Raw genomic sequence first — 16,461 nt, forward strand, 5'->3', positions numbered from 1 at the left:
GCACGAGGCTCATTTTGTATCGAGGCTAAGGTCAGCTTTCGTATTTACTTAGCCATAGCATCAAGTTGTACCTGCATAGATGTAGTAGCATCAACTTGGTGAACACCGATTGATCTTCTTCTTTCAGCACTCTCAAAGGGCCACTGATTAGCATCTTCAGATAACTCATCAAGAATTGTAACTATCACCTCTGGAGTCTTCTTCATTAAGGAGTCTCCAACTGTATTGCTCAATGTTCTACGTGAGGCCGATGTCAATCCATCTTAAAAGTCCTAGAGTTGCATCCAAAGCTCAATTCCGTTATGTTGACACTTTCTAACAATCTCCTTAAACTTCTCCCATGCTTCAAAAACAGTTTCAGTCTCTTTCTGGCAGACGTTATGGATTTCTCTTCTAAACTTGCCCGTCTTAGCTGAGGAGAAATATTTATCAAGGAATTTTTTGCTCATCTCCTCCCATGTTCTAATCGATCCCGTGGGCAAGCTTTGAAACCACTGCTTTGCATCATCTTTGAGTGTGAAGGGGAATGCCCTCAATTACACTGCATCTTGTGACACACTATTGTATTGAAAGGTGTTCATAATCTCCTTGAAGTCCATTATATGTGTATTTGGATCTTCATTCATCTTCCCTCTGAAGACACAACAATTCTGAAGGGTTTGAAGCAACTCTTGCTTCAACTCGAAATTGTTAGCTGCAATTGGAGGTGGTCTAACACTTGATAATCCTTGGTCTCCCTGGGCTAGGAGGTATATTTCCAAACTGGTCTACAGCCAAGGGTTAATTTTGAGCAATTCTCCGACCCCTCTCTTCTTCATAGATATTTTGTGCCTCTCTAATAGCTGCTTCCTCAGCATCCCATGCAGCTTTTTTTCATTGTTGGGCTGCCTCCCTTGCAGCCCAATCTACATTATCATCACCGTTTCCAGCCATCAATTCTTTGGTTGAGGATTGCCCAACCTTTTCTAACGTCTCGGTGAGATTTCTTTCCTTCCTCAGCTGTCGTAGTTGTTTTTCTATCTCTGGCTTGTACGGTATAAATTCTTTCGCAGAAGCTCGAGTCATACACCAATCTAAACAGTTAACGAATACCAAACGTAAAAAGAGAAAATAGAAATAAAAAGAAAATAAATCCTGAATTAGCACTACAAACTATTTCAAAAATAGAAAAGAAAAAAAACTATTTCAAACACTATTGATTGCCAATCCCCGGCAACGTCGCCAAAATTTGACTAGCACGAAACATACACCTAAATTTAACTCGCTAATCAAATATAGTATAGTATAATATTGTATCCACAGGGATTGAATTTAAACAGTATTCTCGTAGTTTCTAGCTTGGTTGCTATCTAAGATGATCAACAATTGAGATTTATATGATTTCTAACTAATATTAACTAAGAGTCTAAAGCTATTGACTAATGACAATCGAAACAAGGAACAAGCAAAGAAGGTTATCAAGGGGGAGGGAGATAGGGTTTTTGATAGGATAGGTGCAAGATAATTATTTGGGATCTAACTCTAGATAATTCACTTCTAATGTTATAGTGAGTCTCTCGAATTCACTCATTTATTAGTTCACACGTTCAGCAGAAACTCCTCTCTAGATTAAGTCTCAACCTCGCGAGATGAACCAATTTACGCACGTGAAGATGTGCAAGAATGTGTAGTGGATTGGTCTTTAGGAGAACCCCCTCGATTATCCTCCTAACTAGATTTAATCAATGATTCAACTAGCCTCTTTCGATTACTAAGAAGAATTAATGATCTCAACCAACAATATAATGCAAAGATATCACAAGTTATGCCTCTCTCGATTACATGAACTAGTGAATATAGATGCAACAATTAAATCATCAAAATGCTTCAATACATAAAACTAGAGTTGTAATCCAAAAACAATCATCAATACACCAAATCCATCAAACCCTAAAGAGAACTACACCATAGATATGGAGCAATTCATCACAAATAAAATTAGAGTATAGAAAAATATAAATTCGATCCAAACTCGGGTCTTGAGTTAGGAAGGAATGATGAAATCCTTGTGGTTTTGCTCCTCCAACTCCTCCTAGCTTCCTTAGGTATAAAGTATGTCAAAACTCCAGAAAATAACATTTTTCATATATTTATACAAAGTAGGATCGGGCCCAGACGAAACCACCTTCTCCTAGCCTAAATAGGACAATGGCTTTGTACAAATTACACAGGCGCGCCGCATGTGGCGATGCGCCATGCAGGGCATTAGTGGGGATTTCTAGAGAGCTAACAATTTGACAGGCAGCAGGTTTTGTACAGCCGCGGCACACCACGCACCGCCCCACGTGCCGCGGTTGTGGAAGTTTCTCAGAGTAGGAATTTTACTTGATTTTTCATGTCCAGACTTGGTCCTCGACCCCCAAACATGATCCCGGCTTAATCCATTGGGCTTTTATTCAGACTTCAAAGCTCCAAATAGCTCGAATTAGATCCAGAACATCTAGATAGCTCGAAATCACTCGTACAAGGCATAAAACACACAATAAGTGCCAAATACTACCAATTAAAGCTCAAACACAAATAAAGTGCAGTGAATTAGAGTGCAATAAGTGATTAAAACACGTAATTATAGCCCACCATAGGTGATAGAAGTGGCTATTGTGTTAAATGTCTGGGCGAAGCGATACAGGTGGCTATTATGATATTGTCAATATGGAGAAATAATGGTGGCTATGTCAGCGATGATATGTGACAGTATGGGGGCATAATGTTGATGATATTTGTGTGATGGCATGCTTTCCCCTGAGTGTATCATGCACTATATGTGACTTGTTGTGTTGTATCCAATGAGATACTCGATGTCTTTGATATTACTTATTGACTTGGATTGTAATTGTACACTTGCACATGCATACACCGTAGCATTCCAATCATACCAGTTTAGTAGTATGAAACTTGACATTCGTTGATCATGCACATGTATTCTTGTATATCTGCTTTGATTGTGAAATTGAGCATGTGACCATGTCGGGCGGATTGTGGTATTGACATGTGAGTTGTCCATGCGGTTGTGATTGGTAAAGTGGGCGCGAGGTGCCATGTGTATATGATTTATGATTTGGGACTCGTGGCTTGAGGTTTTTAGGAGTGGTACCTCAGAGTGGTTTTGTTGTAAACCTTGTGTTAGAACGGTTTAATTATTTTGTTGTCATTTGTTTAACTCGGTTGGTTCGCCTGGTACTTTAACAGTGTTATGATTACTTTACTAGTTTTATCACATATTTATTCCTTGATTCCATTTACTGATTCTTGCTTCCATTATTAGCTTTGTACTTATATACTACATAGGTTATTATGACTAGTAGGTGTCTTGACTTGTACCTCGTCACTACTCCACTAATATTAGTCTTGATACTTATTCGGTACTGACCGTGGTGTACTCATACAACACTTTTGTATATTTTTTTGCAGATCCAAGTATTGATTATAACAGACTCATGCAGAGTTAGATTCTTTGATTGCGAGAATTCAAGGTAGAACTGCTTGATCGTCGCAGTCTCTTGGAGTCCTTTTTTCCTTTGAATTGTACTGTTAATTCGCTATCTGAACAATATTGTATTTTTGTTTTGACATATTTCTATGTATTCCGCTAGAGTTCGTGACTCTGTACTACTTAGGCTTGGGAGGATTGTTGTGATTATTGCCTCATGGGCTTGCATCACCTTTGTTTCGGTATTTATATTAAACTCTACTTTAAATTATCATGCTTAACTGGTTTAACTATTGTAAGTAACCGACTTACTTAGTCTTAGAGACTAGGTGCCATCACGATGCCTAAGACAGGATTTTGGGTCGTGACAGCTTTAGAATAGTCATTTAAAGATAAACAGATACACCAATCAAGAGAATAATTCATGATTAAGCTTCAAAGGATATCGAACAACCTAGGCTAAGCACTTTAGACATGGGATTAACTTTACAAAGGTCATGCTAATTAGAGGAGACACCAAAACTGTTAAACAAGATAGGACAATCATGTTTTAATCTCAAGGTGAATCCTATAGGCTTTATATCTATAACAAAATAGTGCATGGTGAAGAGAATGGCATTCTCAGTTAAGATTAACAAACATCCTGGATCAACATTGCTTAACTAACATGCAAGGTAGTATAAACTCTCAGGTTGTTTGGAACTTAAACAAATAAGACCTCATCAACACAACATTCATAGCCACAAAGGACACACAATAGTAAGGTGCATTATCCAGAGCTATCAACTATCAAGTAAATACACAATCTTAAACTAGTAACAATTTAATCAAACGAAGTAGGATCATAGTCAAGTCATGAGCAGTAATCATGCTAGGTAATCAGACTCATAAACATGATTTACATGCTAACAGGATAAGAAATAAATGAATGTCAATGCAAGATTCAAACACATATATTAGACCAACTAAGCAGAATCATTACACGTGAGAAGATACGAACAAAATTTGACCATTGAAACGAGTTAAAAGAAAGTGTACTGACCTACCTTAGGGAATCAAACCAGTATTTCTTCTCAGCCATTTAGAAACCAATACTTATAACCAACTCCCAACAATTAAACTCGAACAAAAATGAAAAGAAAGAAAAAAAAGAAATTAGGGCAAATCCAGAGAATATTTAAGAAGTTCTAGTGCATTTACTACTGGTCTTCGATTGTAGTTGTGTGTTGGTGAGGGCATTAAAGCCCGATATTTATAGCAAAGATTGAGACTGTAGGGTTTCATTTGAAAATTTGAAAATTCCTAGAAGACAGGATGATGATGAACACTAATGAAAACGTATGACAAAATCAAGAGGTACAAATGAAAAAATCATAAGGGGAAACTAGGGTAAGGATTTTACCTATCAGGATATGATGACCGGACTATCCGTTTGAGGCCAACAGACTGTCGGACAAAGCTAATATCCAGAGGTCCCTTCGTTTGACCTCTGAATCATCATGTGTCATTGTGAGGTAGGCAAATCCATAGAAATCTAAAATGCATACCATGTATTGATGGTGATTTGAACAAGAGAGAGAGATGAAATGATGAGATACGGGCTTTCATGTTTGGGTGTAGGGTTTCGGGGTTTGAGATTTGAAAATATATGATGGAAAGGGGAATGTTCGGCTGGATTCTTGGCTTATTGGGGAGGATAATGGAGTTTCAGTTGTCTCTTAGTAGTTTAGCACTGATTTGTGCAAGGTTTAGGAATGACAGAAGTCGGAGAGGATGAGAGAAAAGTGAGAGGAATGGGAAATGGGGCGGCTGGCATAATGGGAAATGATTAGGGTTAGGTGGGGTCTGTTGGGTTAAAAGTGAAGGGATGGATGTGGGCCGTTGGATCAATAGATCAACGACTCAGAATTTTAGTTTAAAATATAAAAAGAATATGATATTTGGAGATAAAATGGGGGTCGTTGGATCATCGTTATCTAACGGTTGAGATAAATGCCTGGAGGAACTAGAATTAAAGAGGAAATTGTGATTAACCTGGACCATTGATCAATTTGTTCAACGGTCCTGATGTGTTGTGTTTGTTTTGTGAGGGATTTTAGAGAGGCGACCTAGAGGAACAGGATTGGTGGAGAGAGGATGACGCGGATTGCCAATGGGGACAGGGTAATATGGGCTTGTGGCGGATCAAGTATATTTTAGGCCAATGTTTGGACCAAATTGGTTATGTATTGAGCTGAAACTGGAATTAACCTCATGTCCACTTTAATTAAATCCCATCAACTGCAATTGTAGCCTATTTTAAATCATAACTCATTTTTATAATTAAATTAATTAAATTTATTTAATCTCAATAAAACATAACGAAGTACAATAGGAGGGCGCTCTGGCGATTGATTCAATGGACTAGTTCTGAAGTTAAGAAGATTACAGAGCCACTGCTACCTACCAAACCTATTTCTTTTCTACATGGTGAACCATTGATTCAATGGACTAGTTCAGAAGTTAAGAAGATTAAAAACATTGAAAACCTATATTTTGCAATTGTAGGAAAATTTCCTATGGTTGGCCGGAGATCCAGGAAAAGCGCAAATAGATTTCCAATCAATGTGGGATTAAATGTGAGGTCCAAATTGGTTTTGTAACGATCCGATTGGTTATTTTGAGTTTTAGTATTCCGTTCGGTGGTTTGAGACTTTGAGTACCTTTATATTATGTATTATGACTTGGGTGTATAGACGGTTTTAATTTTCGAGTGATTCGAGATTGGTTTGGAAGAATGACTCTCGATTTGGAAGCTTTAAGTTGTAAGAGTGACCAAGGTTTGACCTTTGGATATACGAACTCGGAATTGAATTTTAATGATTTCGCTAGGTTCGTATGATAATTTTGGACTTGTGCGTATGTTCGTATTTGGTTTCGGATGTTCCTAGAAGGATTCGACACTATTTGTCGAAAGTTGGCAATTTGAAAAACTTAAGAGTTCATAAGTTTGACCAAGAGTTGACTTTGATGTTATTAGACTCCAATTGGTGTTCCGAGACTTTGGATAGGTCTATATGGTTAAATTGAACTTGTGTGCAAAATTTGAAAGTAATCCAAAGTGATTAAGTGTGATTCAGACACTCTTTTGAAAGAATGAAGATTTAATAACTTAAGAGAAATTATATTCCGTTTGAGCCTCGATTCTTTGTTGTGATATTCCTGTAGATGTTTTGAGGCTTTGGATAAGTTTGGATAATGTATTTATATTTGTTGGTATGATTGGATGGGGTCTAGAGAGGCTCGGGTGTGTTTTCCATCATTGGTTGAGAAACTAGTTAAGGATTTGGAGTTTGACCATCATCAATATCGGGTCAAGATGACCTCTTTTCGTTGTTTTGAGTTCGTGAGCAGGTTCGTAGCGTATTTTATGATTGAAATACATATATGCTTTTTGTCCGGGAGGTCCGAATGAGTTTTGGGTGCTAAAACGAAGATTCTTTTATTGCTGATTTTCTGGTGTAAAATAATTACGAAAATGTCAATTTTGTCCCTTAAATTCTTAGACTTCCTTAAAAACTTCAAAACATCATATCTTCCTCATTTTAAGGCCAAATTGGGTGATTCAAAAGGCTATCTTGGGTATAATCTCGCAAGAATTATGTTGGGCATATCAAATATGAATTTAGAGGTAATCTAAAATCTAATTCGAGCTATAACAACTGCTGCATTATTTCACTTGTTCCAAAATTTAGTTACTTTTTCTCATATGGTTTTGGAGCTCGGATTTGGGAGATTTTGGAAGGGATTTTCCCAATTTAGATTGGGGTAAGTATTTTTTTCTCGGTTATGATTATATTTCATGAATCTATCTCCGATTTTGGCATTTGGATTATGAATTTTAAAGAGAAATTAGTGGTTTTTGTCTAAACTTTCTTAAAGTGAATTTTTGCGTTTTGAACATCGATTCGGAGTCGGATTTGAGTGAAATTAGTATGGTTGGGCTCGTAATTGAATGCGTTATCATAATTTGTGAATTTTGTCGGATTCCAAAGTACGGACCCACGTTTGACGTTTTTGTTGACTTAGAGTTTTTAATTTAAGATTCGACCTTTATCGATTGGGTTTGTCTCCTATGGAATTATTTGATATTTTTAAGTTACTTTTGGCTAGTTTCGAGTTGTTCGGAGGTTGATACGCATGGGATGGAATTTCTAAAGTATTGTTTAGCTTTCTCGGTATTTAATTTGAGTTGTTCGAGGTAAGTAACATTTCTAAACTTAGAATTGAGGGTAATTATCCCTAGGAACCATGTTATTTGTGATGTGTTTGGGTGGCGCACATGCTAGGTGACGGGCGTGTGGGTGTGCACAAAGAAAATCATGATCCGGGTCAACGTTTGGACTATATTGCTATCACGTCTTGTTGTATCCGTATTTTTCCTACTTGTTAGATTAACTAAGCTAGGATTCATGCTAGAAACCATATTTAGGCTATGTGGCTACTTGATTGAGACTATTTCTGTTGTTGTGTGTTATTTCATTTAACTGTAATTATAAACTCATCCATGATTCATCATTTGCATATCATATCTCAGTCTATGTTTATCATTCATCGTTACATCGCATGTTATCATTGCTTTACCATATGTGGAGTCATTGGGCTGTGTGGTATGAGATTGTGAGCCCTTGAGACTTGAGAGGTTGATGACTGAGGTACGCCTTAGAGCTGTATTGAGAGTGTTATTGTGGATCGGGCTGCACATTGCAGTGGGCCATATTGGCTTTATTACAATTATTATTGAGGATCGGGCTGCACGCCACAACATGCCTTATTGGCTTATTATTATTGTGGATCGGCCTGTACGGCGCATCAGGCCTTATAGGATTTTGATTAGTGCTTGGACAGGATCCGCCCCTCCGGAGTCTGACATACCAGCAGTGAGCGCATGCACAATGATATATACATGTGCTTTGGTGAGGGGCTTATGAGTCAGGCACCCGTACAGTGCTGAGTGATTTTTTTTTTTTTCTGTGTGATGAAATGGGCATTTGAGATAGATAACTTGAGTATGTTTGAGAGCATCTGGGAATATCACCGTAAAATCATTCATTTGACATGCATACTTGGCATGTAGTTATAAAGATGCATTTTACCTCATGCTAGACAGTATTGTGACATTCATGATTGGACATGTAGGCATATAGAGTATATTCCTCATGCTAGACGGTATATGATAATTGATAACTTGACATGCATATTGACATGTAGGCATAGAGATGTACTTTCCTCATGCTATCTGGTAATGAAATGTCTTATCTATTATTGAAAGTTTGGGAAAAATCACAGTTTTTTCTGATATACTCATATTTTGGCGATTCCAGTGAAAGATTTGGACTTTACTGTTATACCTGGTGATTCCCACTCCCTTAAAATTTGCAGCTCCATCTAAAAACATTCTCCACCCCGGATAAGCCTTTGAAATGTCTTCCCCTGTGAATAACACTTTTTCATTTGGGAAATACGTGGTAAGTGGCTCGTAGTCTTGGTCAACCGGGATTTCTATGAGATAATCAGCCAATGTTTTTACTTTAATAGCTTTCTCTGTCACGTACACGATGTCGAATTCACTGAAAAAGATCTACCATTTTGTTAACTTTCCCGTAGGCATTGGTTTTTAGAAGATATACTTGATCTGCTCTAGTCTGGATATCAGATATGTGGTATATGCTGAAAGGTAATGTCTCTACTTCTGAGCGATCTAATTTAAAGCATAACACGTCTATTCTAAAAAGGTTTATCTGGCTTCATAAGATGTGAATTTCTTGCTCAGGTAATAAATAACATGTTCCTTCTTTTTGGTCTCATCATGTTGCCCCAACATCCATCCAAATGCATTATCTAAGACAGATAGATATAGTAACATTATCTTTAAGGAGGAACCAATACTGGTGGGCTAGACAAGTACTCCTTGATTCTGTCGAAAGACTTTTTGCATTCTTTATCCATTTTTGTGGCGACATCCTTCTTCAATAGCTTGAAAATTGGTTCGCAAATCACTGTTGACTGGGCTCTGAATCGGCTGGTGTAATTTAATCTCTCGATAAAGTTCATTACATCCTTCTTGCTTTTGGGAGGAGGCAAATCCTGAATAGCCTTAATATTCGAGGAATCTAACTCTATCCCCTTCCTGTTGAAGATGAGTCCCAACAATATTTCTGCGGGAACTCCGAACGCATACTTTGTAGTGTTTAGTTTCAAGTTGTACCTTCACAGTTCTTCAAAGAATTTCCTCAGGTCGCTTAAATGATCTGTACTCCTCCGTGACTTTATGATGATGTCATCCACATATACTTTGATTTTCTTATGGATCGTATCATAAAAAAGGGTCGTCATGGACCTCATATATGTGGCCCCGACATTCTTGAGGTTGAATAGCATGACCATGTAGCAATAAACTCCCCATGGCGTAATGAATGTTGTCTTCTCTACATCTTCTCCATGCATTAAAATCTGGTGATATCCAGCGAAACAATCCATGAATGATTGTAAATTGTGTGTTGCACAATTGTCAACAAGGATATGGATATTGGGAAAAGGAAAGTCATTCTTGGGACTTGCTTTGGTGAGATCTCGGTAATCCGCACATATCCCAATATTTCTGTCCTTCTTAGGCACCGACACTTTGTTGGCCAACCAAGTAGGATAATTCGTGACCCTTACCACATTCGCCTGTATTTGCTTGGTGACTTCTTCATTGATTCTCAGACTCAAATCAGGCTTGATTTTTTTGGGTTTCTGCTTGACTAGTGTTTTGGAAGGATAGGTAGGCAGTCGATGTGAGACGATGTCAGTTCTCAGTCCAGACATATCCTCATACGACCAGGAAAATACATCGATGTACTGTTGGAGTAGCTCTACCAATTCTTTCTTCCATTCAGCCTGCAAGTGGATGTTGATTCGAGTCTCTTTTACGTCTTCTTCATTTCCTAGATTGATCACCTCTGTTTCCTCGAGGTTGGGCCTCTTCTGGCTTTATAACTTTCGATCTCATGCGGTATATTCTCGGGCATCATACTCTCGTCATATTCCTTGTAGTCCGTATCATTTTGCTTTAGGGTTTCGTTACATATAATAATCGTGGAACACATTTTTTTATTAATTTGATCACTGAAAAGAAAAGTCGAGTATAAATAAAAATAAAGACAAGTTTGCAATGATTTTAGAAAAAATAATGCTTTATTCATTGAAAGGAATGTCTCAGCGTTCAAGGAAGCAATTTAACAAAAATGTGTCGGTATGAATCAAGCCTCAACTGACCATGCAATTTCAAAACATTACTACAATTCCAGACTATCAAGACTCCCGGCAAACTAGAGATGGACTGGCTGTCCAGTTCCGCAAAGTCTCTCTCTTGGTTCGGCATCCCTAATGGTCGGTATCTTGATGTCAGCTTTGCTAAAATATTCGTCGATCATTGTCATGAACAACCTTCTGATCCCATCGATTATCTCTTATTCTTCTAGTAAGCTCTGACCCAGACCTGGAACATGCTCTGGCACAAAAATGTTCTCCCAGGGTTACTGTTGTTGACCTCTCCAATTGATATTGGTATCCTAAGCCGGTGGTACCCTTTTTCCACTTCGATTTGATTGGCTCAGTTATCCCATCTGATTAGGCTCCACACCCGGATCCTTGTCTGTACCCGTATTTCATCATTTCTCCAATCTCCATTTCTGATCCTTATGTCGACTACATGTTGTTGTTCCATTCATCCTTCTCCAGTTCCATTTTTTTTGCATGATCTCGACTACATGAAAAGCGACCCCATCCACTCCCTCTATAAAAGGAACCGCATGTTCTAAATAAGCTGATTGACTCCATTCCCCGTGTATCAATATTTCTTGACAATCCCATTTGAACTTCATACATTGATGGAGAGTTGAAGGAATTGCCCCGCCATGTGTATCCATGGCCTTCCCAGTAGCAAGTTGTAAGAAGATGAAATATCTATCATCTGGAATAACATCGGGAACTCATCGAGTCAAATTTGCAAAGCTAGATAGATCTCTCAGATAACTTATTTTTGCGACCTGTCAAAAGCCCTTAGCCTCACGTGACTCTCTTTTACCTCTCTTATATGGATGTCTAACTCTCACAAAGTGGAGAACGGGAAAATATTCAATCTGGATCCCCCATCGACCATTACCCGAGATACGACCTTGTCTCCACACTTGACAATGATGTGTAGAGCTCTGTTGTGATCTACTCCTTCCACAGGAAGCTTGTCCTTCCGAAAAGAGATTTTGTTTGCCTCCACCATCTTCCCAATAGTTGCTCCCATTGCCTCACTGGTGGTGTTGCATGGCATGCTCACTCTACTTAACACCTTTACCAGACCATCTCTGTGACTATTAGAACTCATCAACAAATCCATGATTGATATGTGGAATGGGTCTTTCTCAACTACTCTTCTATGGAGTATTTCTTAACAGGCATCTTTCTCCAAAACTTTGTTGTCTCTGTTATCAGTTATATTCCCCCTTTGGTTATGTTCTCTGTTCGAATTTCCTCGGTTTAATTCTTTAGGAGTGTAACATCTCCTAGATCGAGACATCTAATGAGCAGCCATAGTTTCTGTCATTTTTCCTTTTCCCTTCGACTTATAGGTCCACATGACTGCCTTATACCCATGATTTCAATCCCCTTTGGCGACTATTGTGGGCCATGGTTTCTAGACCCTTACTGGCAGCTTTAGTTTCATAGTTTTTAACAGAGCTGCCCGAGGAGTTGTCCTTGCTACTTTAGTGTTCCCAACAATAATGATAGTCCCCTTTAAATCATAGTCCTCCTCCAAGGTGATCATGTTTGCCCCTTGATTTTTATTATTTGGTAGTGGATTATGGTTTACATTTGGTGGGGCTAGGGTGCAATGGATAGCTCCGCATTTAATCAACATTTCAATCTCATGCTTCAGACCATAGCAATCCTCGGTGTCATGTCCTGGAACATCCGAATGAGAGGCACAATTCTTGCTTGCATCAAAATACTTTGTGGGTTGGTCTGGGATTATTCCTTCAAATGGGAATAGTAATCCGGCTCTTCTCAGCCTCTCAAATAATTGGGCCAACGGCTCAGAAATAAGGGTGAAGTTCTTAGGGCTCCATGCTTCAAAGTTGGGATGTGGTATGGGAGCGTAGGTAGGTCTATTTTGATGGGTAGTGGTTTGAACATGGGCATACGACCATGGTGGGTTTGTATGTAAATTGGCTCGGGGCAGATTGTCATGTGTTGGGTATTATAATGCGGTTGTGCATTGTAGACTGGAGTATAAGTGGGCTGGTTTAGAGGATGAGTGTTTGTAGGATAGGGATTGGCTCGACGAGGAGGACTTTGTTGATAATAAGGGACAATGGCCATCACCTCTACTCTCTGCCATTGGAACCAGACTATATAACCTTGCTAGCAACCTGCAGCGCAGCCATAGACTGTATCTTCCTGGACTTAATATCTCCTTCTAGGAAATCTCCCATTTTGACAAGCTCGGAAAACTTCTGGCCCATCATACCCATCATTTTCTCAAAGTATCCTCCCATTTTGACTAGCTCGGGAAAATTCTGGCCCACCGTACCCATCATTTTCTCGAAGTAGAATCCTTCCTGGGCAAGAATAAAGTATTTGGCCAGCTCGTTGTCATCTAGCAGGGGTTGTGCTCTACTGCTTCTGATCTCCAATGATGAGCATACTCTTGAAATGACTCAGAGGGCTTCTTTTGTATTTTCACCTAGGCGAATGTTTCTGGTATAATCTCAATATTGAACCTGAAATAGTTCATAAAATCCTCAGCCATGCCCTGTCATTCCCTCTAATTTCTAGGGTCCTGGCTAGTGTACCAAGTGAATGTCTTCCCCAATCAGACTTCTTATGAATAACTTCATACTCAACTTATCGCCCCTTACCACTCTTACTAACTTGTTGGAATATTCTCTCTAGTGGGCGTGGGGATCGCCCGTCCCATCAAAGATATCGAATTTCGGAGGCTTGTATCTTGTCTACATATCATCATCTGGATTTATACATAAATCTTCATAATCTAAACTCTCGCTCCCTCGAGCAACTTACAGGTTCTTCATTTATTTCCTCGGTACCCGTAATTGTTCAGACATCGAATCATCTTCCTTGGATCTTGCTTCTCTTTCCATTTTAGCATATTGGTCGATCTCATTAGGCATCCTGACCGTGATATTCTGTTGCGGTATATATGGGTGGAACATATCGCTCATGGGTGGCAGTGTGTTTCGTATGTATATACTGTGTATGGGTGTTTGTGAATGCAACATTGTAATGAGGAGGGATTTGGACAAAATTGATTGATTTTGTGGGGCTTGAACGTAGTTGGAACATAAGGCATGTGTATAGGAGGGTTTGGTGGATTTGTGGGGGTAACTGGTGGTATGACCTGGGTTATGGTGGGGGTTTTGTACAAGAAGCGGTAGTCGGGGTATTGATAGATTGTCGGGTTGATGAAGGAAAGTGGTTGGGGATTAAGTCTAGTGATGGAAAATGGGGTGATTGCGGAGGTGTCATCATGACTAGGTGTGGCAATTCCCTGATCTGATGTACCTCCTCTCCTAGCAACTCTATTTTTTGCTCTATCCAAGCGACATATTCATCATTCCGAGTTTTATCCCTTCCCCTGAACCCCTTGGGGCGTCAGTTACTACTAGAGCATTTTTGCCCGGGTTATTTGTGGTAGTCATCTTCCCTTCAAACCTCAGGTTATACGGTGGCTTAGCTAGCTTAGATATAAACACAAATCAACCTCTATTATGGGGGATAAATATATAAGCGATAAATCAAGAAAACAAAACCATAGTAGAAGTTAGCTCAGGGAGTGCACAAATATAATCACAGAGTCGGTAATTCACATATTTGAGTTAGCGCATTCCAAAAATATTCATGGACCTCTCTTTTTCGGAGGTACACATACATCGTATGTGTTAACAAATATCAAAATTTGAAATGTTAGGATCGGGAGCGAATTCAATTTTCATTGATAGGAAATTTGTTGGTTACAACATAGTTTACAAAGGTTTCAAAGCTTTTACATCACTGACACAAAAGATAAGGGATAATTTCCAAATGCTATAATGTGATCTCTCCGGGGTTTATAAAGGTTTCATGGTCTTATAGTGCCGACCTTAGGGAATTTAAAGGGTATAGAGTGGAAATCAACCAACAACGCAATAATTATCCCCGTAATTTCCTCCGAGGCTTGGATCTTCTTCAGGATCTTCCTCGAATTCTTCCTTGACATATTCATTATTATACTTCAGCTCCTCTTTTGAATCCTACTTTAGACTCAATCTGTATGTAATCCACTATCTGATTGTCATCATTAGGCAGCGGTAGCATATGATCAACCGATCCTGGGACTACCTGTTGGTGCATGATAGAGTGTAATAACTCGACCGGTAGTTTTGACCATTTTCACTTTGCTGGGTGGTTTGAGGGCATGAGTAACTCCGTATGATATATCTTGACTTGTGTGTATCATCGATTTTGGTTTTTCAGGTGTTTCAGAATTTATTTGGAAGAATGATTCTTAACTAGGAAGATTTAAGTTTGAAGAGTTGACCAAGTTTGACTATTGAGTATTTGACCTCGAATCAGAGTTTTCATGGTTTCGCTAGGTCCGGATGGTTATTTTTGACTTGGGCATATACTCGGATTTGCATTTCAATATTTCTAGAAGGTTTCGGTACTATATGATGAAAGTTGGCAAATTGAAGGTTTGGAATGTTCATAAGTTTGATCAGGAGTTGACTTTGATGATCTCGAGGTCGGATTGTGGTTCTAGGAATTGGAATATCTTTGTTATATCATTTAGGACTTGTGTGCAAAATTTGAGTTCATTCCGGGTTGATTTGTTCTGGTTCGTCACGAGTTTTGGAAGTTAAAAGATTCAAGTTCATTAAGTTCGATTTGAGGCGCGATTCATTGTTGATGATGTTAGGGGTGATTTGAGGCCTCGAGAAGGTCTGTGTTATGTTATGGGACTTGTTGGCATATTCGGACGGGGTTCCGAGGGACTCGGGCGTGTTTCGGATCATTTCCATGTTCTTTGGCAATGCTGATTTTTGGTGTTTCAGGCCTTATTCGTGATCGCGAAGATTGGATTGCAATCGCGTAGTGTATTATGGGAGCTGAATTTTTTCCTTCTTCGTGTTCGCGACTGTTCTAGTGCGTTCGTATACCTTTGGAGGCTCAAGCATCGCGTTCGGGTTCATCTGCTCGCATTCTCATAGAGTTGAGTTGAGAAGCTGGGGGCTGGAGATTTCATCTTCGCGTTTGTGTTTGTCTTGTCGCGATCACGTAGTGCAGGTGCATGTGGTCATCGCGTTCGCATGGGAGGTTTCGCGAACGTGTACGGTATTTTTGGAGGCTGTCGAGTTTGTTCTTCGCGATCGCGAAGGATGTCCCACGATCGCGAAGGGTATTTCTGTTCAGAGATTGTAATTACTCTATTTTTAGGGGTTTCAGCCATTTTAGCATATTTGGAGCTATGTAGCTCGGATTGAGATAATTTTTGAGGCAATTTTTACCATATGAATTGGGGTAAGTGCTCTCTACTTAGTTTTGATTATATTTTATGAATCTGTCCTTGTTTTTTGGCATTTGGTTGATGATAGGGGTGTTCGTTGGTCGGTACGGTACGGTATTTAGATATTTCTGTTCAGTATTTTCGGTATTCGATTTCCTAAAATGCTATACCAATACCGTACCAAATTAAATTCAATATGGTTCAATTTTTCTCCTTTCGGTTTCGGTTTATTCGATACGGTAACTTCGGTTTGTTCGGCTTAAATATTAACTAGTATATAGAGCCATATACTGTAATATTCTTAATTAAAGTGCTTACAAATAGAAAAATAAGAATGTTCTAAGCTCTATTGATAAAAATTTACTTAAAAACCAGCAAATATCAACCCATCAAGAGAAAAAAAAAGTTC

The 16,461-nt window shown here is 38.9% G+C and overlaps 1 non-coding gene across 1 annotated transcript; it reads left to right on the plus strand.

Moving 5' to 3' along the window:
* Window positions 1-294: 294 nt before the first annotated feature.
* On the plus strand, window positions 295-401 carry LOC117278100 (small nucleolar RNA R71). The gene has a single exon (XR_004508416.1). It is a non-coding gene; the product is annotated as a small nucleolar RNA R71 (small nucleolar RNA).
* The last annotated feature ends 16,060 nt before the right edge of the window (window positions 402-16,461 follow it).

Source organism: Nicotiana tomentosiformis, chromosome 6 (assembly GCF_000390325.3).
Source record: "Nicotiana tomentosiformis chromosome 6, ASM39032v3, whole genome shotgun sequence".
In the NCBI taxonomy this organism is placed as follows: Eukaryota; Viridiplantae; Streptophyta; class Magnoliopsida; order Solanales; family Solanaceae; genus Nicotiana; species Nicotiana tomentosiformis.